The 27071-nt window shown below is 33.1% G+C and overlaps 1 protein-coding gene across 4 annotated transcripts in view; it reads right to left on the bottom strand.

Moving 5' to 3' along the window:
• Nucleotides 1-3280, bottom strand: part of LOC129809608 (sorting nexin-13-like) — a 55043-nt gene extending 51763 nt beyond the window's left edge. For all 4 annotated transcript variants that reach the window (XM_055859562.1, XM_055859563.1, XM_055859564.1 and 1 more), the window contains exon 1: nt 3271-3280. The gene's annotated coding sequence lies outside the window, so the exon portion shown is untranslated. The remainder of the gene's footprint in view (nt 1-3270) is intronic.
• Between the last annotated feature and the right edge of the window lie 23791 nt (nt 3281-27071).

The following is a 27071-nucleotide window of genomic DNA, read 5'->3' as shown; positions in this document are numbered from 1 at the left end:
AAATAAATTGAAATAGAATTGAATTAAAATAAAATTATATATTTCACAAACTTATTATTTTGATTCTTTGCGTCCCATATAAATTGAAAATCCATTCAAATTGATAAAATTGTAATAAAAGAGAGATACATTTAAAACGGGTTCTAAATTTAGGCTATACCCTTATTTAAGGGGGTTAATAAATAAATATTGACTTAATAATGTTTCTCCGCAGACTGTATAATAATATCTACCCAGTTAATACATTTTGAGTACTAATTAAGTACTTAATAAGTACTTAATTTAATGCAATGCCTTAATTCTTTTTATTAATTGCAAAACATCTATTTGCTAAATGTATGTAAATGAGACAATCAGAATAACACTTGTTCTTATGCTATCCGGGTAAAGCCGTTTGCTGCCCCCGAGGCCCTGTACAATTCAAACAAGTTTAACCGAGGAACGCCATAAATAATTACAAAAAGTTATAATTATAATAAGTTCATCGGTTAACCCTTTAAGGACGATTGGAACACCGGTGTCCCATAAGGAAATTAATTTTTCCTAACTACCTAGAGTTATTTTTTTCTTATGTTTGTACGCAATTGCAAAGGTTGAAGGACTCTAGGGTATTTTTGTAAGTCTCCAGCTATTTGCTTTATAGTAAATTTTTAAGCTCAAAAATGAAGAATTTTTAAATTCTCATAATGAAAATTCATTTTAATTATTTTTTAAACTTCCAATTTTATTTAGCAAACCCGTTTTTGAAAAAGAAACTACAATACTCAAACATAATATTTTTCATTAAAGTGAAAATTTTATCATTCATTGGTATTGTCAGGAAAATGACTTAAATTTTTGGAATATTTTTAATCCTATTGCTCATGGAGGTAAAAAATACACCGAATGAGACTCTGTTGCATTTTCTAAGGCTAGATGTAAGATCTTTTTGTTTATCGGTTTAATTTTTATTACTGATTTCCGATCCGCGACAAACCTGTAAGATTTGTATAGAGCCTTGGAGGCAGTAAACGGTTTTACTCGGATAACCTGAGATAAAGTGTTTTTGGGATTGTCTTATTTATAGTTTATAATTGTAATGAAAATTGTGATTAAAATAAAAAAGCCGTCTCTCGGCTAAAATCGTAGGTCTGTCGAGGCTCTAATCCTTAATACACTAAGGCTAGCTTCAGACCTAGCCATAGACTTAGCCATATGGCTTAACTCCCCTAATTCCTAATCAGGCATGGTTTTTTAGAAAATTGTTGTTTAGGTTTGGTTTATAAGAGCAAATGATTCATTAGATTTTGAAAAATCAATAAAATTTCTTGTTATTTAGATTTTTGAGACCTTCGGGAACTGGGCTAAACCTCCAGTCTTAAGCTCGCATAAGGCAACCATTCAAATTCAGTGGAACGTCGGTTTTCCTAATATTCTATATGTAGGGGAAAGTACTCTCTCTTCGAACGTTCATGCCTCCGAATAATGTGAATTTTCTTTTACTTTTCCTAGGAGACTTACACATTTCTATTAAATATTAGTTAGCTTATTATCAATTTTATTAATAATTATTTGATAATTATATAAAATCTTTTAAGAAAAATAAAAGAAAATTCACATTATTCGAAGGCAAGAACATTCGAAGGGAGAGTACTTCCCCCTAGTTTTTTTTAAGGTTTCCTTAAGACCTTTGCAAAATAGCATCCAAATTTGACAATCCATTGATATGTTTCCAAAATTTAACTTGTACTAAGGCCATATACCATGTGAATTATATCATAGTTCTTTGCATAAATCCGTTTGAGGTTTTACGGTCTATCCAATACAATATATTCATACCTTCGTTATTGAAGCCAAGTTATCTTATGGTAACCAATTTCCTCACAATTGTTTGGTCAGGTTTGTGGTAGTCAAATCTTATTGCCGCCTATAAATTTTAAAGCGTTTCGGGTAGTCCACAAACCCAGGTTACATTTGATGTAATCACAGGTTTTATTTGATTAATAATTTATTTATTTAACACTAAATATGCTAATACATTTAAATAAAATGACTTTTGCTAGATTTGTAATTGAAATGTACCTAATGCTATAACAATTTGTTGAATCCTCCAGGCACCATAAATGCGTAAGACTTAAAATTAAAGCACAAACAACAGTTTTGCAAATTTTTCATCATTAATTTCTCGTCCAGGAATACTTCAAAGTGTCACTTGACCTGTGTAATTCAATTCATCCTTTGGGGCGTGATTGTTGAAGAAGGGGTGTTAAGTGAAAGGAAAGTTTCTCACCACAACACAATACAGGAAAAGTTGAAAGAGAGAGAAGGAACTCTTGTCCATATAGTAACTTTTCATATCACGTACTCTAAAATAAACACATTGTGTCATCCTCCGTCTAGATTTTGAGGCCATCCTCATGCGGGAGGAGGGTTAGTCTGTTTTGAGGGTTACATTGCGCTGGTTCAAAATCAATTTCGAGTGGAGAAAGATGGAACAATAAATTATTTTACGAGCTACATATCACGATATAAGATGATGATCTCCAATAACTCTTTCAACTTAGCTGTTGTCTCTGGACAGTGTGATGAACTGTGAATTGGATGGGCACGAGCTTGAAATGGGTACATAAAATATTTATTTAAGTAGCTTCAATTCTCCGAACAATAAGTAAAGTCTGGCTCACAAGAGGATTGTGGATTCACGGGAATTGTAACTTTACTTTGCCCCAGTGTTTGGTGCTTGGGTAGAGCTGTATCCCTTAGAGATAAGGGATATATTCTTAAATGCGATGTTGCGTCTCCTGGCACAATAATCGAGCAATAAAATAAAAGAGAAGAGATGGAATATATCCTTACACGAAATTAAACACTAGTACAAAGCTCTATCCTAATGATTGTATATTAGATCTTGGGGTGAAATGTTACAGCAAAGGTGAAAGCACAAGAAAAGAAATCTACTGGAATACACGTAATCAACCCCTCTTCTGGTAATGAGCACCCAGTTTTGTATTCCTTCTGCGTTCACTAATTTCCACGTGTATCACATATCATGGAGAGAGGGTTCACCCACCTCGCAAATTTCAATTTAGCCCCATTTGCAATTTACTGTAGGGAAAAAGGTCACTTTACAAATGCAACCTCTCTTAACATCGACCCGTAATCGAAGCACGAGCATACTACCTTCCTACTATCTCATCTTGGAGGATATCCCCAGAAGATTTTTTTTTGTGAAATTTTCTTGAGATATAAGCTTGGTAAAAAATATACTTTATTATATCAATAAAAAGTCAGACAATTTTCCCCTAATCAAGCTTTTTATGATTATGCAAAAGATGAAGTCATTAAATGTTATTGCATATAAAAAGATAATTCTCGACATTTGTTGAATTTTAACGTAAACTTTTTTCATTCTTCTACTAAGCTTTGCACCACCCTAAGAATAGATAAGATAATACGAATGACAATCAAGATAAGATAATCCTATAACTTCCCACTTGACGTTCAAGAGAGACAGCAGGGGTTAAAAACTCAATTTATTTACCATCGATAGTCAATCATTTTTATGATTAGCGTGTAAGATCATTAATATAATAATATTAATAATTTAATTCTATTTTGAGTCTATATAGAAATAAGAAATATACGTAGGAGAAATTTTCTCATGGGACCCCCTTTCAAATGTCAGGATGATCCTATAGTTCGTGACAGTAAGGGTGGTACCGGGTGGTAAGAAACATAACTCAATTATCATGCATTATTTTATCGTTTCTGATGAGTAAATAAGAAGCTTTTCGCTTTTGATGTTAATGAGTTTAAGAGGGGTATGAGTATAAATAACTTTAGAGAATTAATTTACCCTCTCCTCCGCTTAGATTTCACATTTATTATGTATGGATATGGATATATAACTTTCATGAAAGCCGTATTAGGGGTTGGTTCATGCAATAAAGTCGTCAAGTCATAATGAATTGAATGAATTTGCTATTTATATTTCCTGGTTTCACAGAAATATCCCACCGAAATATAATTCACATTGTATGTGTGAACACACGTGAAAACACCCTAAGGACATCAATCGCAAAATTTTCCGGAATTAGATTTGAACATTCCTATTACAGAGCAATTTATCATAAATTCTCATATATTCCACTCATTCTCAACCCTCACCTCTGCAATTCTTATGTCATTACGACATGATGTGTGAGAAGTAATGTTAGAAATGACAGTCTCGCAAGAATAGCTTTATTGCTACATTATAGTGAGGTGTTATTGCGACTGGTGACCTTTACATTATCTAGAATTCTAGATCTCTTCTTCATACCACAACCTCTCGCTTCTAGCGTCCATAAATGCGAGATAAAATTTGTCGCACATAAACATTTAATATTCAGAGAGCATCTACATAAAATCACATGATTGCATATGGGGTTTCCTGTGGCTGAATAGCTTGGTTCTTCAGGAAACTTTTTATGGTGTCAAATACACCAAATAAGCGCGAAATATCAACATTGTTGATGGTCATAAATTGAACACTTCTTTTATTAGTACTCTGGATGCATCAAAAATGTCACAATAGAAGCACAACAGTATCATAATGCAGGAGAGGTCAATAAAAATAAGTTAAATCCATTTCTTATAGAATACTTAACTCTTTTCTATTTAAATTTTATATTTTTGGCCTAAGGCGAAGGATATATTTTTAAGATTTATAAAAAAAAATCTTTGTTGTTTTAGATAATTTTTATATATGTTGGGTAAATTGAGGATATTCGTAATCACATCTCCAATTTTATATTTTGAGATTTCCTCACTGTTTTAAACGGGCATAAGAAAAACATAGCACGTACGGGGAAGTGAAGCACCTTTGCATTGGGATACATTTGAAAATGGACATTTTTTTATCTTATTTTTGTAAGGAATTATCATAATGTAATTTAGCTTCATAATAGGTTTATAAAGCTAAATAATATCACGGTAAGATCCAGTTCCGTTTGAAAATAAGAGAAAAACACACATTTTTAAAGCTGCCTAAATTCAAAGAAACCCCACTTCCCTCTATTGATCTTATTTTCCTTCTAATTTGGTGATTTTCGTTTTTTTGTTTCAAAGGTATTCCATTTTATCCTAACTTTGATTTTGATTTCGAATTATGAGACTTTTAGTAAAATTTTCGATAATTTTATTATTTATTTGACCAAAATCTTTTATTTTGTTTAAAATTTTGCAATCGAAAAATTAAGAACAGGTGCTAGATCCACTTGAGGAAGAATATAGGGCTTTCAAACAAAGCAAAACAATTAGTTAACATTATGAATATACGTCTACAATATCACCGAATTGCTTGTTTCGGTAAGGAAATGGCATAGAAATACAAATAGAATGGAACAGGGGGAGAGTTGATTCACTTCGCCACAATCAGTCACAATCGGTACAGTAAACTCTCGCTAATTCGCCTCTTTTAAGATCGGGCTACTTTTTAATTCGGGCGGCAGTTAACTTCGAAAAAAAGTTTGTTGATATTTTTCAAGTTTGATTATGGTTATCAAATGAAGCAAATATGCTCAAATTTGCCATGATTTGTCTTAGTTTTAATGTGATTTTGCACTATTAAGGGATTTTCATGAAATTTACAGTATATAAACTCAATATGTGTATGCAGATGAATAAAAAATCGGTGCATTTCAAATAATTTGACGCCCGAATTTCTCTCTAATTCGGGTGACATATCGGACCCAAATACCCGAATTTGAGAGAGTCTACTGTACCTCATTTGATCTATTCATTCCCTACAGAATTCTAATGAAAATCCTACATTTCAAGCTTCCTACTAAAATTGTGCTTGAGAGTAAAAATAGTTTTATTGGGTGTCCAAAAAATGCCCAAAAAATTTTATTTCTTTGTGTTTAAGTTGGGGAGACACGGGTCACGGTTTTGGTAACACTTCTGGTGTGAATTTTGGTCAACGTTGTTCAAATCTTTTCAAGTCGGGAGAGCGTGTAACGTTCGGCCAATTCAAGCTTCGAACAATTCTTTTTTTTTCAATATTTTTTTATCCAATGCTTCAAGTTTTGCAAAAAAAAAGAGCCATGGTTTAAATCCATTAAGAACAAAGAAAAACATTGACTTGTCCGAAGCTTGAGTCAAGCTTTCAGGTAAGACTGACTGACTTCCTACACTGACTAAGAACTGCCATCGATGTAGATAAGCCACATTTTCCAAAAAGAAAAACAAATATTTTACAAGGAAAAATTAAAAAAATCCAGGACGTCAATGAAATAGCATTATTGTCTAAAAAACCCGAATTCTTTCTCTTCTAAATAAATAAGATAAAATAAAAATATTTGGCCAAAAGTGGGGTGGTCGATATCACCTTCGCTATTTTTGAATGTCTCAAAATAAAACTTTATTAAAACCATTTTTTCATAGTGATTGTTTTCCTCTAGTCTTTTTTAATATTGATATTTTAAATATAGTGTTATTCAAATGACAAAGCAATGAAATTCATTTTTATCTCATTTTAAAACGTGTCCAGTATATTGAATATAAAAGGAGGTCCTTCTCTGCTTGAATGACTATGTATACGAGGTATATCAAAAAGGGAAGTGGTCTTCAAATTAGAGGTTTAGCCCAGTTCCCGAAGGTCTCAAAATCCTAAATAGAGAGCAAATTTAATGCCTTTTGATAACCATATAGATCACTTATCTGTAATACTCCACTAGTTAAAATTTTCCGAAAAATCGTGATTGATAAGGAATTAGATCAGTTAAGCCATATGGCTAAGTCTTAGGTCTGAAGCCCGTATAAGACAAATTTTTAGTTTTCTCAAAAAATATTTATTTATCAAAATCTATTTTGTTCCTTCAAAGTAATTCGCCTCAGTTATTTGTATTTATTTGAGCTTTTACCCATACTTTAAGTGCTTTTAATATGCGCTTTTTGATATAGCTCTGAGCTCTTCCGGCCATGTGACCTTTGTCTCCTAAGTTGTAACAAAGTATCATATTTTCATGTCTGTTTTCAGTTCTGGGAACAGAAAAAGGTCCCTGTATGCCAATTCCGGTAAAAACGATGACTAAATCGTAATTACGACATGTTTTTTGACCAAAAAATCACTATCAAACAGTGATTGAACTTTCAGAACAAACTTCGCTACTAGACATTCAAGTTCGAAATACCAACAAAGAAAATATATAGCATGATCCAAAGAATATACCGATAGTCTCAGAAACTTCTTTAATATTTATATTCCAATAATTTTTCTTACATCTTCAACATTTTATAATCAATTTTTAATGTCCATGGCGAGCACAGTCATTAACATGATGTGGGTTTCTTGTGAATAGCCTACAAAACTTTTGAATTTTATTTTTGCTAAAAACAATATTTCCTAAATGTAATAGTTAATATTTTTAGTGCATTCGAGCGTTTAATATTGTATTTTTTTCACACAAATTTTAACTCAGATTCTTTGATCTATTTTTCTTTTCTAAAAAACTATACTAAAAATACGAAATGTCTAGTCATGTCAACATAAGCTGGGGATATGTGTATCAACATAACAAAAAAAATCTAGAATAGAATTAAAAAAGCTTCAAAATTTGAAAATTCACCTTATTTTTTGAACATATCACGTATTTATGAAAAAAGAAATAGTGAAAAATTAAACCAATTATAAAAAAAAACAAGTTAAAGAAATATAAGAACGGTTAAATTCCGAAATGCTTAGTAAAATATAGTTTGTTGCTTTATTAATATATTTTAGACAGCAAGTCTATTTTTATAAAGCATAGAACGATACTGATCAATAAATTGGAAGTGTGATGAATGATGCAGTTTTTTGTGTGCCATTCCACATATTGCATATTTAATTGGTGACAGGTATTAAAAATTCAAAAGATTTTACTTGACACATGTTATTTCAATATTTACTTTAGAATTTAACAAAGAATCAGACAAAATACTCTGAAGTTATAACTACAAAATAAGGAAAATTCAAAAGAACTGCATTCTCTTTATAATACTTTTAAAATCATGATTGTTGTTTTTGATTAAAATAAATTATATTGATTAAAATGTTTGAAACGTTTGGGAAATAAGTGTAAAAAATAAGTAGGTATAAATTTAAAAAAGAGCAGTTAGCTTTGAAAACGAAAAAACAGTGATGATGAAAAACTCGTTTATTACAAAAGTGTGAATAATTGTCGGAGCAATGGACTTATCGACCAAAAATATGTATACAACACGGTATAGCTACAATTCTTTTATTAAACTTATTAGGCGCTCCAAACTGGATTAATTTGCAATCACTAACACAGTATTATCTTGGATTTGTTTGTAGGTACGAATACATAGACATAATTTATAACAACGTGTTTTAATAAAATAGTAATAGTGCGTTCTCCTTATGCAATTGAACTAATAATATTTAAAGTTTTATCAAAACCAATGTGATTTTAGCTCTTTACCTCTAAACTGAAAGACGATGCTTTTTGAATAAGTTTCCTCTACTAATCTCACTTTTAACTACCCTCCTCTATTTTTATCAAATTTATTGTGACAGTTCTTGTCGAAATTTTACATAGATACGCCGACATGAAAAGTGGTCAAAATTGCGTACAGATTTAATTTTTGGAACTTCATTTCCATAATCAGAGCCGCGAAATTTCAATCAGGAAGTTTCATCAGAAAATTCAAATTTAGCTAGTTCAATTTTGTATATTTTGCAATAAATTCATCAAATACGGCACCTGTGTTACATGCATATGGTATACATAAGTTATGAAGCCACATGAGACGAATTTCATGAAATATTTTTGGAGACGGGTAAATTTTTGTGTTTGACAACTTTTGAATAGGTGATGGGGATAGGTCGTAAAATTTTCATTCACTGTTCTCGGTTGCCATAAAGTACGTAGGTATGGCTATAGAATAATGCGTGACAGCAATTCCTATCCTTAAGGTTTTATTGTTTGCCACCTAGTATTAAATCGAGCCCACGCTTTAACCACCTACATTCACTATCTCTAAAATTAAGTATTTAAATTAAAAGTAGAGTAGAGCTTATAAAATTAAGCTCAATAATTGAAATCTGATTTAATTTTCAATATAATATTCCTGCATGGACGATAAAAATCCTATCGAAAGAATAATATTTCGTTTAAAATTCATTTTATTTGTGGTATACTGCTGAAATTTCCAACAAATTGTAATTATAATAAATTCATAGAAACATGTCACCAAAGACTGTCTTGATTAACTTTCCGAACAAGTTTAATTTGAATATTCACCCCATTTGATAAACATTGTCCCAGAGATTCTATTTAATACTATGCCACTGGTGGTTTATTTGGGTTTTCAATTCGCGGAAAACTCACTCAATTTTCCATTATATGAAAATCATAATTCCTCTGAGTTGCTAACTCTTTAAGCACGAGCTGTTTAAACACTACATAGCAAAAGCTTTCCACTGCGAGCAAGAGCCATTCATCTCAAATTACAGTAAATTGCAACCAGTGGAGTATATATTCAGGAGTCTCATAAAGCTCACCCAGTACATTTACAAGGATTAAAATTAAATTAAATGGATGGGTGAGATTTAATTGAAAAAATAAAAGAGATTTCTTGATTATGAATTTCGCAGAAGTGAAATGATTGCTTAAGGCGCTTAATCCAAAAGTCAATTACAATTGTAATGTTTCTTTCAAAATTGCGGCAAATCTTTGGGTGTTTGTTTTCCCAACTAATAAACTTTTTTACGCTCTGTATGCGTAATTCCATTCACATTCGCAGAAAAAAATCACAGAACATTTTCATTCATACCGTGGCTTTCTTTTATTCCCTAGATTCCGTGCCTATTTTCCCTCAAAGATGAAACAATTTCAACCCACCGCATTTGATATTCATGACTGTTACAAGCAATCGCGAAAACATGGTGAGAAATTGTGCCGAAGGACGCAGTTATGCTTTATTTCTCATACCAATTTCTGGAATTTGCATTTTCAGATTGGATAATTTTTGTTTTATTTGGAAGCAAGGGTTCTGACAATATTCTGCATGTCTAAAACATAGGGCAAATCTTTTGTTATAAAGTTGCTAGAAAATGTTAGAATTATAAAACAAAGAAAAGAGTGATAGGGTGTAATGGGGTAACATGGAGTCGAACCTAAATTAGAATTTGGCAATTTCTTTACTGTTTCAAAGGTTTCAGGTAAGCAAAGTGAAAAATAGAAACCTTCAAGCCCTACACTCAAGTGTACTTCTTCGCGGTATTTTTCTTTTTCTTATCTGATACAGCGCAGTGAGGAAGTTCAAAATTCTAATTCGAGTTTGATTACAAATAACCCCATAGTTGTCCAGGACTTTGAGATAAACAATCATCTACTCTTCAAGAACCAGATTGCAGAGCTCCAATCTGGATCTGGATCTAGAGGATTTGTGCTAAATTTCGGACAGCTTGCGTTATCGCACATTTTGACGTAAATATCGAACGCTAATTAATATTATGGATCATCTTCGAATATTAAATGAACAGTGTTTTTATTCTAATAATTTTAGAATATATTAATTCCAATATATTAACTCCAATTTATTGAAATTCCGGTGTAAATAATGTTTTAAATATGAGAAATTCGACAGATCATTTCGTAATATTAGCAATGTTGTTTGGCTAAGATGAATACAAATAATTTTTCTTCGATGTTTTCTGGTAATAATTGTTAATTTTTTATTAAAGATTGCCTAAATTTGAGTAAACACTGATTAGTTCCTTATTACAGTAAAATTTTTCACTTTGTTTATGTTTTTCGTATGAAATAGATAGCGGTTCATCAATAAAGTTTTGTTTTATACATCGGACAATTGTTATGTTTTAAATATTTAGTTAATATTTAGTACATTTTTCATTTTCTACAAGTTACACAATACTGAGTAAACAAATAAACGTAGATTCTACGAAGATGCTGCGGAAAAAGTTTTTGCAGAGCCCCTAGAGGACAAGAAACATTGAAGAATCTCGTGTCCGATATTCCATACACATTGGACTTTCTTTATGCTCGATATAGTTTAAAAAGCAATATGTCTATATTTTTATCTATTTTTAAATGCATTAAGAATTATTTCAGAAAAGAAAAACACAAATGATAAAATACCAAAATTCAATTTATAAAAAAAATATGAGACTTCAAAATCAGGGCATTAGTCCTTATATGCAACATGCCCGAAATTTGACACAGTTCTCCTAATCCTATTCAAATATCGTTGAAACTATGATTTCAATATTAGGGGTGACTTCTATAAATGAGTCCTCTGCAGACCTAAAGTTGATTATTTTTGTCTGAGATTCTCTGCATTATCATTTGCTATCAGGTAAATGAGAAGATCAACAGAATACATTGCTCTAAAGCTAAAACTCTCAACTATGCATCTCAATGATGTATATACAAAACTATAAAACCCCTTCACACTGTGTGGTCCAAATCGGGTCAGATACAATATTAAGCAGCATGACATCCATTACCGACATTCTCTCTACATTAAATTACTTAGATATATGCATGTGCGAAGCGTCGGGTAATTCAACAAACCCAATCCCATGAGGTGAAGGATAATGTATCGGACCACACACTGTCTCCCTGTAGTCTCCAGTGACCGCATATAAAAATCGATTTATCCAAATCTCACTATACCATGTAAAAGCTCCACGTCGACAAATCCATTCAGAAGGGATTTATATTATGTAAATCTTCTCTTCCCTTTTTTGCATCATTTGTAAAGGGAAGTATTCTCCTTCTTTAAAAGTTTTCACCACAAGACATTTTGTTCACCGAATACCTATTACCGTCCAAAGTGTACCTTTTGGATTGGAAAATGAGATCTTTTATAGTTTCTGAATTTGATTATCGTTCTTCGATTTTCCGATGCATCTTTAAGGATATTTCACTCTTAAAAGGTTTTATATGGCTTTTCTCGTGTCGTTTTATTTTCTTAACTTCTATTCACGGGTTTCCCCAAAAGGGTTCTTTACTGAAGAAATGGGTGTAAACAAGTCAGAGGAAACAATACGTGAAATTTCCTTTGAAATTTCAATCGTAAGAAGAAAAAGGGTGGAAAAGCATCCAATGCTTTGCGAAATGCTCGAACTTGTGACATGCTTAATCTCAAAGGTACTTTAACATAATTTACCGTTTAACAGTTTAGGATTCAGACTTGTCAGGAATTCCAAGACCTTTCCAATGAGTTCAAATATGACCATTTCGGTCGAGAAATGCGCTCTCTAGAGTCTTTTTATCCCTTGAAAGGCCGTTAATGCGAATAATTCAACGCATTTGACGGCATTTTCATATACGCACGAAATGTTCGTTCAGGTAACTTTTAAAATACATCCAAAGATCAAAAAAATTGCACAATGTGTTTGAGCAATCCCTAAAAAACGTGGGAGAGGGTAGGGTTTGGGAAAAATGAGAGGTCTGTTGAGGGCTTTTGAGTTGACTTATAAACGGGTTCCCCGAAGATCCCAAGTCGGTATCTCTAACCTCCCAAACGGCAATTTTGAGGAAGATTACTGTTGGATGTATGTATTTTGGATCCAAAAATGGGTCCTGTGACGGTCGTCAGAGCGTCGAATAACGGAAAGTGGGGAATAATATGACGGTTATTACGAAAGTCACTTGGCGTCGTAATAACTCTGAGATTACTCGCCCACGACTAAAATATGACGCGCCAAAATGGGCTCTTCCAGTGACTTCCAGTGTCCCTATAAATAATCTTCCCCTCGCTGGGTATGTCTGAGGGGAAATTTCACTTGTCAAATGGCAAATAGAATTATTCAGTGCTGTGAATTCGCAAAGTAGTTGGCAATTTCGCGTGTTTTCTCAATAATATTATAGTGTAACATCAGGAGGAAAAGCTCCTCCAGTAGAGAAATGTGTTGTGATTTAAAAAAAGACAGTGCCGACAAAAATTAAGCAAAAATTAGGCAGTGTTTTGGTTGATAAATACCCGGACAATTTTTATGGAAAATTAAATTTCGTTATTCAGGTGTTTGCTCCTGTCTGAGGAGTATTGTGTGATAAGAATCTTGTGTCTAAAAGTCCTATTTAGTGAAAATTTTAAAAGATTTTTGTGTGTTGTTGCCATCCAGCTGGAATATTTTCGACATGTTGGGCGGCTCATTCAGCAATAGTCGAATGAGAAAAAGATTCGCAAATGTGAGTAGTGAAATTGGAAAAAATTGACCAAAGTTCCATAAAAAGTAGCAAAAAACAATAAAATATGTGAAGAATTAATGAGAAAACGGTATCTAAGGTGATAGTATAGTACAAAATTGTGGAGTGCATTTGACTTTTTCATTGAGAGTAGGTACGTCGATTTCGTACATATGCGGTAGAGAAGGATGGCAAGTGCACTGATTTTGGCGCGTCATTTTTTCGTACGGAAAAGGACCGTCCCTTGGAGTCGCTTTTATTACTTCATGTTAGAGTAAATTTTAAGCCCGTAAAATAACTAATGTATTACTAACTCAATTTTGAGTAATGTATTTGACGCGAATACGACTAATTTTTGAGATTCCAATTAGGAGTAATTTTTTGACCATTTCTTGTACAACAAAACCTAGTCATTTTTGAGTCGGAGTAATTATTTGCCCATTGGGCTAGCTTCTAGACTTAGAGTTTTCGACAGCCGAACGGACAGAGGGATCAGACGGACGAACAAACAAACCGCATGATTCATATTATTTATCAGAAATCGTCTAAAACGAGAAGATTATGTTGAGAAAAATGGTTACCGAAAGGTGGAAGGTGGAAATTTTGAAATCTGAAAAAAAATCAATGAATTATATATACTGCCTTCTCTGTACAGTTTGAGCATTAAAATAAACAACTTGCTTTCAAAAAGTCAGAGAAGTTGATTCTAATTAATCGTGAATAATTTTTAACAAATTGCTCTTGGAAATTTTCCTTACTTTCTGCTCTTTTTGTATATAACTCTTTCCAGATACTTTTTCGTGATAATCATATAATTGGTTCCATTGCGAAAAAAAGGAGAGCAAAGGTTCAAGGGTCAAAAGCTGATACCTGGTTCAAAAGAGAGAGTCCCAAAATATGGTTTAATTCTCAAAAGGTGAATGTGATAAAAATTACAAATTAAATAGAAAGAGGACGGAAACCTTTGTCAGCTTGCTTTAAACACCAGCCTATACCTTTTTTCCTTTGAAACATATTTCGTGGTAATTAAGATTACACCATCATTTGGTGCCACCATCTTCGTCCGCTGGCAAATCACCATTTGAACCACCAATTATTCTTTCGTTTATTCTTTAATACAGCATATAGAACAATTGCTGATTTAAGCAACGAAATCTCAATTAATTTTGCGTACAACTTTTTACCAGGGAGAGACTTTTTTATAGCACTGGCGAGGGGGATGTTCGCATAAATTATATTTTAAAACTGATACACTTCCATTAAAATTGGTCAGCTTTTATGTGATATTCGGTGAAAAGACTTTTACTTTGGCGGTGTTTTCACACGCCAAAGACGAAAACATCAATCTGCACTTTGCCCTGTTATCCATACTTTTTGTTTTGCAACATTTTGTGTACTTTGAGGGCTTTTGTTGTGTGCAAATGGTTTAAGGGGATGGTAAGGTAACGAAGGTGAGGTGATTCAGGCATTAAAGAGTACGCACAAATGCCACAGACAGACATTAGCGCTCCAACTCCAGCCTTTGTTCAATTTTAAGGGTGTTAGTGCAACAATTTAGCATTTAAGCTTTGTGCAGTATAACAACAATGTTAGACACACTCGTAAATGCGAGGAAACAATTTCTTGCAAGCATGACTTTTAAAGCAAAGTATATTATCCTGTTCATTCCAAATGTGCTATTATTAAATCAAGGAAGCAATAATGGTGATGGCCTTAAAAGTACCTAGTTAATTTTATCAAAGATTTTTTTAATGTCAATTACGTTTTTGGACATTTCCCTATTTGACAAATTTTTATATTAATTCTAAGATGATGAAAGCATAGGGGAAATGTGCGTAATTTGGGACAGTATACATAAAAGTACCAATGTTCAAGTGTATTATTATCAATACAAATTCAAGTTTTCTGTTACTTTTTTCTCAAAAATGTTGTTTGGAACCTTGATAATCAGTTTATTGTCTTTGTTTTTTTTTTCTAAAATTTATCCTAATATGTTTAAAAATGAATAAAAATGTAGACGTGAGATTAATTATAACTTTCAACACCTTATTTGTAACATCGGACACTTTGCTTGTAATTTTGGACAGCTAATCCACCTCAATAAAATACCTATTATTGTCCATTTCAGAGACACAACTTAACAAGTCCTCTTCCCGTTTATGATGATGAACCGTGATATCCCAAGAAGCCAGAAAACTTTCCATTATAATTTATAAAAGAGTGTTGACTTAAGTACTCCGAGTACGCGCGGATTTAAGCATTTCCTTGCATTTTCGGGACTCCTGTAAAGGGTTACGTGGGTCAAAAAGTCTGAAAAACAGCATATTCTCTCTATTTTTTCCCAATATAATAATTCTTTTTTTTTATTTAAGTTCTTAAACACATAAAAGTACAACATTTCACTGAAATTTTGAACACTGAAATTCTCATTTAAAATTCTTAAAAATTCAGCCATTGGAACTTGCTTTTCGGAGACTTTTTTTTTGAAAAAAAAACATACTTTTCAATGGGCAAGATTTATCAGAGTATATTCATCTGACGTAAAAAAAAGAACTAAATATTTCCTGATTATTATTATTACTTTATTTAATCACAAGAATAGGGTCATCTCTTTTACAATTGTGATAATAAAAAAAAAATCAGAAAAAAAGGAACATGAAAAATAGAGAATGACAAGAATTCAGAATTAAGAGTGTTCAAGAAACAAATTAATTGCTTCTAGGATCCAGCCTGAAGATAGAAATTACGAATAGCAGCTGCAGAAATACGGCAATCACTCGGAAGAGAATTAAACAGAATGATGTCTTTTACAAAAAGTGACCGATAGAGGCAGTCATCTTGATAGTAGATGAGTTAAATTCGTATTTGAACGGTGCATTTTTTTTAAATAATTTTTTTCGGCAGAGTCATCATCATTTTCAACCGCTTATCCTTATCGGGGTCGCAGGTTTTCTGCAGAATTTTATACAAAAAGTACAAAAACTGAGATGTGACCAAGGTAAAACAAAATTTAACGTTCAAGTATAAATTTAACAGTGGGATTATTCGGAGAGAATCTCCGTCCGGATGCGGCAACACAACTGGTGGAGTTATCACCCTAGGATCTAAACTCAACCGGGAGTTGTCGCCGGATGATTGAAGGTTGTGTGTTGTGTCCATCTAGGATTCCTTGTGAAAACATTGAAAGCCTCCCACCAAACACAAAAATCCCTAAACTCAACGAAATCAAAAAATCACTGACACACTCGACCACTGAGGAAGACACGGAACATGTCGAAAGCTCTGGTAAAAGAGTTGAGTTTTTGATACTGGGTTCAAAACTCCACCAGTTGTATTGTCGCATCCGGACGGAAATTCTCTCCGAATAATCCCATTGTTACATCAACGGTAATTTATTTCTTATAAATTTAACTCATTAGCCAACAGGAAATATTAATTTTTTTGACATCAAATGAACATACCCTACGAAATCTTGTCCGCCGAAAAGTATGATTTTTTTTTCAAAAACCGTTTCCAAAAGACAGGTGTTAATGGCTGAATTTTAAAATTTTGAAATCGCGAAATTTAGATACAGTAGAGTTCCTCAAATTTGAACAATATTTTCAAAAATTTACCGGAATTGATGTGAAACGCACTTTCCCTAAATTAAGAAAAATAACTTAAGAAAGTATATCTATGTAATTTATTGTGAAATAAATGGAATTTATTGCGGAAGTTAATATAATTCGATAATATTGACGAAACACCAGTGAAAAATGATTTTAATTGAGACTCCACGCAAGACTTTTTCGGATCAAGGAGTCTCGAAAATTCAAAAGTGTTCCGGATAGGAACATGCCTTTTCTTCAATATATGAGAAATTGTATGTAAAACCCCACGAGCAAAAATGATAAAGTTTAGGCTTAGATTTTTGCACTATAAGTGATCCAAAATTAGAAATTATCCGTCTCATCAAGCAGATATATAATCCAAATATGCTTTAAGATAGTTTCATCCTTTAAGGATCATTAGTTTACTTAATAATCATGCCAATCCTTGGGCATAACATTCAGATACAAAATTTCTCATTGAACACTAAATTGCATATTTTTAGGGATAGTTCTTTATCATAAATATCCGTAGTTTATTATTCATATATGCAAGATCATTTTTCTACACTATTAAACTGTAACTATACTTGATATCGTTAGTCCAATCCTTATAGTGTAAGAAAAAACCATATGAATCCTTTATCATGTCTCATAGCATCTTCAATTTAAGATTAAATGCACTGTTAATCCGAATTTCAGATGGAAATTACCATCAATAGAATCATACTAAAGCCGATTATCACTTTCTAAAGGATTCATCCTTCAAATCAATATATTTCAGGATATATTTAAGATATTCATTTTTATATGACAATTCATCCAGTGAATGACCGACCTATTTAACGTGCGTCATTGGGTGAAGAAGACAAACAAGAAAAATGCAATTCTGCATATCAGGCATATATTCAAATATAGGGACTTAGCAATTTTCAAACAATGCTCAATAGTGGGAGACCACAAATTTTGTATAAAAACCCATAATTCTTGTAAATAAATTTAGATTTCGCATTACCAGGGAACCAAGCGTTTCTTTTCGGCATTTAATTGCCTTTGTCTCTTCTGCGATTTCTCAGGACCACTTTGGCCAAGTCCAGCGGCACTCCAGTGCCTTTCACTTCAGCGGCCAAAGAGTCTGGCTTGTCTTTAGCGGCATCTAAGATGCCTTTCTCTCAGCAGCCAGACGCTCGGCTCTGTTGCCTGGACTCAGCGGCTTTACATAAAGCCTAAGGACCTAAAGTGGCAACATCTTCTGGCTTTGTTCGTCGGCATTAGGATTGCCTACTTTCAGCAGCCAGAAGAGGCTCCGCTGCCTACCACTGCGGCTTTAAATAGCCTATCTTAAGTGGCAGCTCGGACTTTGAGGAATTGAAGATATTTTCTCCCTGAGGCATTCGTGCCCGGTGCACAGACCAAGTCTCTGTTTTACGCTCTGGAGGCATCAGATTAGTCTGGTCGCCATCACTGAGGGGCATTCCTGCCTGTATCCCAGTGGCATTCAATTGCCGTTACCAGGGGCTGTCTTTAAAAGACGCCGAGCGACACCGAAAGGGTAGAAAACCTTCAATAAATCAACAGTCTAAAGAGCAGGGAATTTCTTGGCGAGATCTGAGAAATCTTCCTCCTCTATATTGGCTCCTGCAGCCTGATTGGAGCCAACAAAAAGAATTCAAAAACTTGCCAAATTATGATCTCTTGGGATGTGTAAATAATTGAAGTATAACTTAAAATCAATATAAATATCAAAACAAAATCAATCTCTTTTAGTTCGAGTAATGAAAAGGATGCTAAAATGAATAAAACTTTCTCGAGTGTTCGAGCTTGTATGTACTCTCTTTGGGTTTCTCAAAATAACTTTAAACAGAATTCAGCTCACAGGTTTTAATATTCTATAAATATTTCGTTCAAATTAATATGAAATTGCTTTTATTGCACATAATTTATACAGTTTTTCATGTTGCAGAAAGCTCGAATATTTTTTTTTATATATAAATAAAACTTTTCAATTTGTAGTGACTAAAAAACTCATCGTATAGGGGAAACTGGGGTACCACCAAACACGGGGTAGCACCATCACTAATTTTTATTTCTAAACTACTTGGACTATCACGACTATTTCTTCAATGGACAAGCATCCCTATAGTGCCTATAAATTTCTATAGGTCTTGTCTTCAGAAGTCGAATATCTGATTAAAAAATCGCAGTGTTTGGTGCTACCCCGTGTTTGGTGGTGCCCCAGTTTCCCCTAGTACTTTTTGTTTGGAATTCTCTTTTTGAATTATGGACCTTCTACAAAGTAAAGTCTAGAAAAATCCAGAATTTTGTGATGAATATTACGATTTAAAAAAAAATATATTAATTAAGTATGGTAGTGTGCTCATTGTGAGTCTTACTAACGAAGTACCACTACGATTTAGGCTTTTTCAGATATAATCTTTTGAAAGCTGGATAAAATTTTAATGCGTTTATCCAATATGTATATGTACATATGTCCATATAAAAAATTTAATTTTTTTGCGACAGTGAGAGTTTGCAGAAAATCAGCTTTCCAGTTTCCATGTGCTGAGATTATGAGAATATATTGTAAAATCAATAGACTTGCATTAAATAACAGAATGAAGATTTTCCAGAGTTGGACCAACTGATGAAAATGCTTCAGTATTCGAATGTTTGCGATTTTTTAAAATTACTTTAATTATAATAACTATTGCTATTCTAATTAAATGTGAGTATTTTGCTGATCAATAACAATTAATGGAGAAATATAATTACGTATTTGTTAGTTCTCTCGCTATGAAAGTGTTTATAGTCTCTTGTTTCCAAATAAATGCCACAAAAACGACATTTCAGCAGTTTTAAAGTCCTGTTGAACTCATCATGCGAGCTTCAAAATGTTTCATGCCAAAATCTATAGAATTATTTGTCAAATTTAGACAATGATAATGACGAGAGTAGTGATAGTGATCACAATAATGCTTTATAAATCACCCTGTACTTGACTTTTAACTGTAAATTATATTAGAGGAAATTTTAATAAAATACCCAGAATAGCTGCAAATATTATTAAATCGATATAACTGAAATAATTTTGAGAAAATTTGCAATTACAATTACTGATGGAAAATCGGCGATAAATTTCACCAGGTATATTCAATGGATTTTCATATCAACTTTCTATACCATTTTTTGGAGGATGGAGAAGGCACCTGATTCGGGGGTTTTATTTAAAATCTAAATTTCACACACGAATCCTTCCTGCAGAGACATCAGACGCTAAAACATCAACTCTTGCGGATGACTATATGGAAAGGGTTTGAAGGATTATTTAGTATAACATACGTGGGAATGCGAATGAGGAGAGACAGGCGTGAGATATATCCTTGGGCAACCTGTTTGCCTGTCCATCTGCCATCCTTCGGGGATCAACCCGCAAAACATAGAATTCGGCAAGAGGGTTTTGGAAATTGAGGGGTTCTTGTGTGAGATTTGAGAATGAAATTATACATGTCCCTTGTGATATGTGGAAATCCTTTCTATATTATTTCACCGGACTTGAGGTTGTTGCTTGTTAGTCCGATGGAGTTGCTGTTTTTTTTCTGTAAACTTGCACTGCCAAAATGATGAAAACTTTATTATTATACTTTTAAATCTATTTACATAAATACTGAAAGTTTTTGTACAATTTTATCCACTTCCCATGATCAATCTAAAAATTGCGATAGTTTAGTGAAAACTATTTAAATTTTACAGAGTCGTCTGTAAATATCCATATCATTATACAAAACTTGATGAAAATGAAGGCAGAGAAAGAAGATATTAAGCATTATCCATATAATTTTAAATATTTAGTTCCATAAAATATTTTAGTCCTAATCGAGTTGTCTAATTGGCTAGCGCTTTGAATTAAAAGTTTTTTTTTATATTTTCAGACTCTAACTAACGAATGAGACTAAAATAGCATATTTTGTCCTCGAATTATTTATTGTATGTTCAGTAGGGGAAAGTACGCTCCCTTAGAACGTTCATGCCTTCGAATAATGTGAATTTTCTTTTAGTTTTTCTACGACACTTACACATTTCCATTAAATACTAGTTGGCTTATCATCAATTGTTGATAATTCCGTGATAATTTAGTGTAAATCTCTTACGAAAAACAAAAGAAATTTACATTATTCGAAGGCATGAACGTTCGAAGGGAGAGCACTTTCCCCTATATTGCTTTAGTTTTAATAAAATTGTTAAATCTTATACCAGTAATAATAATATAAAAAAATTTAATTACTTAAGATTTTTTTTAGAATATCCTTATACGTTTTGAAAAACTATTAGATTTTATACTGAATATTATTTGTTACCGCTTTTGCTTTTTAAACCATTTTTTGAAAAGAAAAACCTTCAAAATTTTTTGCACTTCAGTATTTATTGACTTATTTGGACAAGTGTTTACACATTTTATACATTTTTTTTTCAAAATTTTAAAGCGATAATTTATTATTCTTAATAAGAGCTACAGTTAAAAAAATTTACTAAAAGGCTAAAAGGTTTCTGACTTTTCAGACTGTCTTACGAAAACTACAAAGTGGTGTGCAAGGGCAAGACCCTTTTCTACATCTAATATTTGCATCTCACAACATTTTTCATTCCACTGAAATAGATCCATCAGAATGACTAATGACAAAACTTCCGGTTATGTGCTATGTTGTACATTCGCAAGATAATATCTCCATCCTTATTCAAAGTTCATTTTATAATTTCAAGTATTGTTTCAGTTTTAATGACTTTGTTTTCTAAATAATTAACATACATACAAGGAAAAGAATATTTGAAGTTAATAAATTAAAAAAAAATCCGAATATTTCGAATAACTTTCTGCTTATTCCTGCTATCATTCTGTATCTTGAATTTTCAAAAAAATTATAATTACTTTAATGGCGCTATTAACCGTTGACAAGGTTAATTTATGGAAATATGTCTAAATAATTCTTTTTTCTGAATGACTACAATTTGTTAGTCTCCTTTAAAAAAATTTGTATTGCCTTTTGTCTATTGATTTTCTACAGAAGTATTTCTCAAAACTAAATTAAAATTTATAAAATATTTAAATATAAAATTAGTACTAAGTCATTTATATTTCTATTTATTTTTAATATCATTTGTTGTTGTTGAACAACAGCAACATATCGTTGTTTTAATCACCTAATCTCGAATATCCATTTATTGGTAAATTACTATCAATTCCTGAAGAAAATTAGAAACACTTTCCATAAATAATTTGATGATCTCCATTGACTAAAGCATCCGTCAGTATACTAAAGCATCCGTTAGTGTTCTTATTGATTTCATTTATGATATTAAAGATGTTGATAGAATATCCAGGATTTACTAGAACTTACTGATAAGATTAAAATTAATGAAGTGAAAAATATTTTTTAAAAGTCGTTAAAATTCAGCAGTTAAATGACAGCGGTAAATGTAACCAACTTTATTTAAATATGTTCATAAAATTCGTCTATAGAATAGGACAATCAATATGAAAAGTTTAGGTAGGGTAAAGTGGTACAAGTTGGACCATGGTACAAGTTCGACAATGGTACAAGTTGGACAGGATTTTTTTCTTGATAAATTTAGTACTTCATTTTTATTTGCATATTTTTATTGCTTTAGTTTTATAATTTGGTTCCTTGTGCTTATAAAAATTTAGTACTGTATTTATCAAGAAAAAATTCCTGTCTAACTTGTACCGGCGAATTTTCCAACTTGTAACACTATGCCCAACTTGTATCACTTTACCCTACCTATCTCTGGCCGAATTCAAAGCGTTAGCAGCACACCTATAACCAGCTTTTTTGCTGATCGAACTCCACAGAGAGGGCAGTATTATATAATGTAATTCCCTTATTATTTGACCAACCAACATTTTCACTCTCTATCTCCCGGGAACAATCTATCACAAGATTTCTTTACGTTTCAGACGTTTCGTCCGTCCGTCTATCCAGCCGTTACCTAGAACCCAAACGGTTGAAGATAGATATTTGGGACCTTCGAGAGACTCTCCTCCATAAGTCGACCCTGGGATCAACATGCCCCTAATTTCTTCCAACCATTCCCTTCTCCTACAAAACTGCTGGTGCTTTGACACCCTATTTTCAACTTGTTACCGGGACAGAGGTCAAACTATAAGAGATATACAGTGGCGGCCAATAAAATAGAATCACCCCTTAAAACATGAGTTTTTTAACTTTTGGTAACTTTTTTTCTCGTATATTTAAAAAAAAATAATTTAAAAATGTTAAAGTAATTGACTTACGTCGAACAAGTACAGTACTGGCCGCAAAAGGTCTGCATTTTTACTCAGAATGCGTCAAAACTGATGTTCTGCTGGGACAAAAAAAAATCACTTTCATTTATAGTCATAAACTGAAATTCATTTCGAGTATTTCAAATATAACAAAATTTTTGTGTAATCTCAGTAATTATTTAGTGTATTGACAATTAATTTTCCAAATTTGGATAAATGAAAGTATGAGAAATTGGAGAAAATGTAGAACTTTCTTGTTAGAGGCTCTATTAGATTTATGAGGCTACGCTGGAATGATCGCAAAAGTCATAGCTGACCACAGTAAATTACGAAAATCAATAATCCGTAACACAATATAGTGTTTACGTGAACCTAATGCCCAACGCACAATAGCTTTTGTTTAGTAAACATGTTTTTGACATTTCAATGAGAGCGAGTGAGATCTAGATCTAGTTATCTCGCTCACTCTTATAGAAAATTTTGAAAACAAGTATACAAACAAAAGGGACAGATAATCCTAACCGGCTTATGTAGGTGAGATTCTTAACGTGAGCTAACTCGGAGTGCATGCAAATTCGATTTGATGCTGAAGTAGGGAGACGCCATTCAGTTATCTTGAATCAAATTCGTGAAATTATACAAGTTTTGTATTTGAACCAAAATGTCAAGGATTTGGATGAACTGACAGAAAAGTGTTATATGGGTGAAATGTAGACCAGAATGTTCTCTATAACTTTGCCGTAGAACTTGAACTCATCGATTACTCAGAAGCCAAGATAAGCGAGGTTTTTTGTTTCTTAACTTGTTTTTTCATCCAGAGTTCCCCAAGTAGTCATTTGTTGAACTTCAACTATATCAAAGAATTGTTGTATTTTGCGGGACTTTCCATTTAAACCCCTATTTTAAGTGTCTCGGTGGAGTAGAGGCAGTCAAATTGGCATCTGAGTGATTTCAAAGCGTTATTATTGGAAAAATCAATTTTTTTTCACACTTAAACGGCAAAATCGGAGTGATAGCGTAGTCTGAGCGGAAAATGATGTATGGACGAAATGTAGAGACAAATGTGCTCTACAATTATGTTGAAGCAATCATCAAAATCGGTTCAGCGACAGTCGAGATAATTGAGGTTATGTGATATTGAAATTGGTTTTTCGACTGTGGCGCCCCTGGTGTTGGTCCCACGAAGTTCAAATATTCTAGAAAATTGTAGCATTTGGTGAGATCTTTCGTTTAAGCCCTCATTCATCAAAATCGGTCACATAGAACCGGAGATATGATTTTTTGAATTTCGTGAACTTTGACCCCTCATATCTCCGGTTCTATTGAAACCACAGCGCACATACGCACCATTTTGGAAACGTCCTAGACTGGACTACAACATACTAAAATTTCATTAACTTGCACAATGCCGTTTTTGAGAAAAGTGACTTTGAATTTCGATGAATTTTGACGCTATCACAGCGCCACCTGTGGTGACTTTTTGAACTTCCATCTGAAAGTGCTCATCGAGACGAAACCAAAAAGGTAAAATTTAGGTCGCTATGTTAATTAGAACCGGAGATAGAGGCCGGTCAATGTTCGAACTTTGACCCCTTATAGCTCGGGTCAGGGGTTTTAGATCGACTTAAGGTTTTTTTTGTTTGATAGGTATAATCAACAGCTACAACATACTAAAAATTCAGCCCGATGCACAATGGAATTTTTGAGTTATTAAACTTTTAAGATTTAAAAATTTTCTTTTTAAAAAAAGCGCCCCTAGAGGTGGTTTTATGAACTTGCGATGTTAGAAGGGGAAGTGGCATTTCACGAGAGCTTTCCAAAAAGCCCTCACTTTTTAAATTCTGACAATTAGAACCGGAGTTATGGCCATTTTAAGAAATTTATTTTGGACCCTTATAGCTCGGGTCAGGAGGGTCGGGGGACCTTAAGTTTGGTATTGATGGAAAGCTCTAAGGCCCAGCTATAACATACTAAAATTTGAGTCCGCTGAATGCCATAGGGGCGGAGCTATTGAGAAAACAAAAAAGGGGGGTCTTCAAAATGGCGGAAGGAGGGGTGGGGGGTGGGGGGTCTATGCACCAAGTTGCAATTTTCACCCGATATATAACCTTTGCCGAAAACCGCAAGTCGATATCTTTTTTAGTTTAGGAGCCATCAAGCTCCAAAGAGCGGCCGGCCGGCCGGCCGGGAACGTAAAATAGCCACATATATATTCGTGATCAGGAAGTGGCGAAACACATTTTGGCCAAGTTTGAGGTCGATCGGACGACATGAAATTTTGTTAGGATTATAGTAGGTGAGATTGTTAAGAATCTCACCTAATATGTGAAAAATCCGAATTTCAAAGGTAGCCCACTTTCAAAGGTGCCCCACTTCCCCCTACTGATAAGATTAAAATTAATGATTTGAAAAATATTTATTAAAAGCTGTTAAAGTTCAGCAGTTAAATGACAGCGGTAAATATAACCAACCTTATTTAAATATGTTCATAAAGTTCGTCTATAGAATAGGACAATCGATATGAAAAGTTTAAGTAGGGTAGAGTGGTACAAGTTGGACCAGTTGGACAATGGTACAAGTTGGGCAGGGCTTTTTTTCTTGATAAATTTAGTACTTCATTTTTATTTGTATATTTTTTATGCTTTAGTTTTATAATTTGGTTCCTTGTGCTTAAAAAAAATTAGTACTGTATTTATCAAGAAAAAATCCCTGTCCAACTTGTACCGGCAAATCGTACAACTTGTAACACTATGTCCAACTTGTATCACTTCACCCTACCTATCTCTGGCCGAATTTAACTCTTTCGCGTCTTTAGGGTCATATATGACCGGGGGAGAAAAGTTTCTTTTTGGCTATTTACATTAATTGAAATCTAACTGGAGTCTTGAGAAAATGAGCCAAGAATCTTACATCCTTCTATTATGATGTCGTGCACGAACAGATAGATTTCAATTAATGTAAATACCCAAAAAAAACTTTTTTCCCCGAGTCATAACATTACCCTAAAGACGCGAAAGAGTTAAAGCGGGAGCAGCACACCTATAACCAGGTTTTTTGCTGATCGAACTCCACAGAGAGAGCAGTATTAGATAATATAATTTCCTCATTATTTGATCAACCAACATTTCCACCCTCCACCCCCTGGGAACAACTTTTCTCAACATTTCTTTACGTTTCAGACCTTACGTCCGTCCGTCTATCCAGCCGTTACCACAGCTAGAGCCCAAACGGTTGAAGATAGATGGGACCTTCGAGAAACTCTCCTCCATAAGTCGACCCTGGGTTCAACATGCCCCTAATTTTTTCCATTCATTCCCTTCTCCTACAAAACTGCTGGTGTTTTGACACCCAATTTTCAACTTGTTACTGGGACAGAAGTCAAACTATATGTGATATACAGTGGCGGCCAATAAAATAGAATCACCCCTTCAAACTTTTAACTTTTGGTAACTTTTTTTTCTAGTATATTTAAAAAAAAATAATTTAGAAATGTTAAAGTAATTGCCTTACGTCGAAAAAGTACAGTACTGACCGCTAAATTTCTGTATTTTTACTCAGAATGCGTCAAAAGTGATGTTCTGCTGGGACGAAAAAAAAATAGAATCACTTTCATTTATAGTCATAAACTGAAATTCATTTCGAGTATTTCAAATATAACATAATTTTAGTGCAATGTCAGTAATTATTTAGTGTATTGACAATTAATTTTCCAAGTTTGGATAAATGAAAGTATGAAAAATTGGAGAAAATGCAGAACGTTCTTGTTGGACGCTCTATTAGATTTATGAGGCTACGAAAGCATGGAATGATCGTAAAAGTCATAGCTGACCGTGACCACAGTAAATTACGAAAATCAATAATCCGTAATACAATTTACTGTTTACGTGAACATAAGACTCGAAATTTTGGCTGCGACTGGTTCCACGGATCAATCGTATTAAGAAAACAATAACAATTCAGGATTTTCGAATAGTTCAATGTGGTAAAATCAAAACCATGATTTTT

This window comes from Phlebotomus papatasi, chromosome 1 (genome assembly GCF_024763615.1).
Source record: "Phlebotomus papatasi isolate M1 chromosome 1, Ppap_2.1, whole genome shotgun sequence".
Taxonomy (NCBI): domain Eukaryota; kingdom Metazoa; phylum Arthropoda; class Insecta; order Diptera; family Psychodidae; genus Phlebotomus; species Phlebotomus papatasi.
The sequence above is the reverse complement of the archived record's forward strand: the minus strand, read 5'-3'. Positions and strand labels throughout refer to the sequence as shown.